Genomic DNA, 464 nt, shown 5'->3' with positions numbered 1-464 from the left:
TTTTCAGCCGGTCCCCTGAGTTGAGCTGGATAGGTACCAGACCAGCAGGAACATCCACGGAATCAGCCTGAGACGCAGGAAGATACATCTGGATCTCTACAAATGAACATCTCCAGTGCTGAGTATCGAGGTACGAAGTGGGGAGCCGTAAATCCACGCACAGATATCGACAGATAAACAGAAGGTGGAGGGAGCTACCGCGTTTGGGAGCTGGGAAGCAGTAGCCACCTGTACTGGGGAGCGGGCTGACTCGCGGACCAGCACCCGGGAGAAAGCTGACTGAGACTGTGAGCCAGGGACACGCGCGACCAGTCTGAAAACCAGAGCTCCAGAGTGCGCGCGAACCACACTGAAACGGAGCTCTGGAGCGTGCGGGGGTGGCTGGTGGCTGGCTGTGTTAGAAACACAAAGGACAGGGGCGCCTGGGTGGCACAGCGGTTAAGCGTCTGCCTTCAGCTCAGGGC

Source organism: Ailuropoda melanoleuca, chromosome 1 (genome assembly GCF_002007445.2).
Source record: "Ailuropoda melanoleuca isolate Jingjing chromosome 1, ASM200744v2, whole genome shotgun sequence".
In the NCBI taxonomy this organism is placed as follows: domain Eukaryota; kingdom Metazoa; phylum Chordata; class Mammalia; order Carnivora; family Ursidae; genus Ailuropoda; species Ailuropoda melanoleuca.
Note: the sequence above shows the minus strand (reverse complement) of the source record.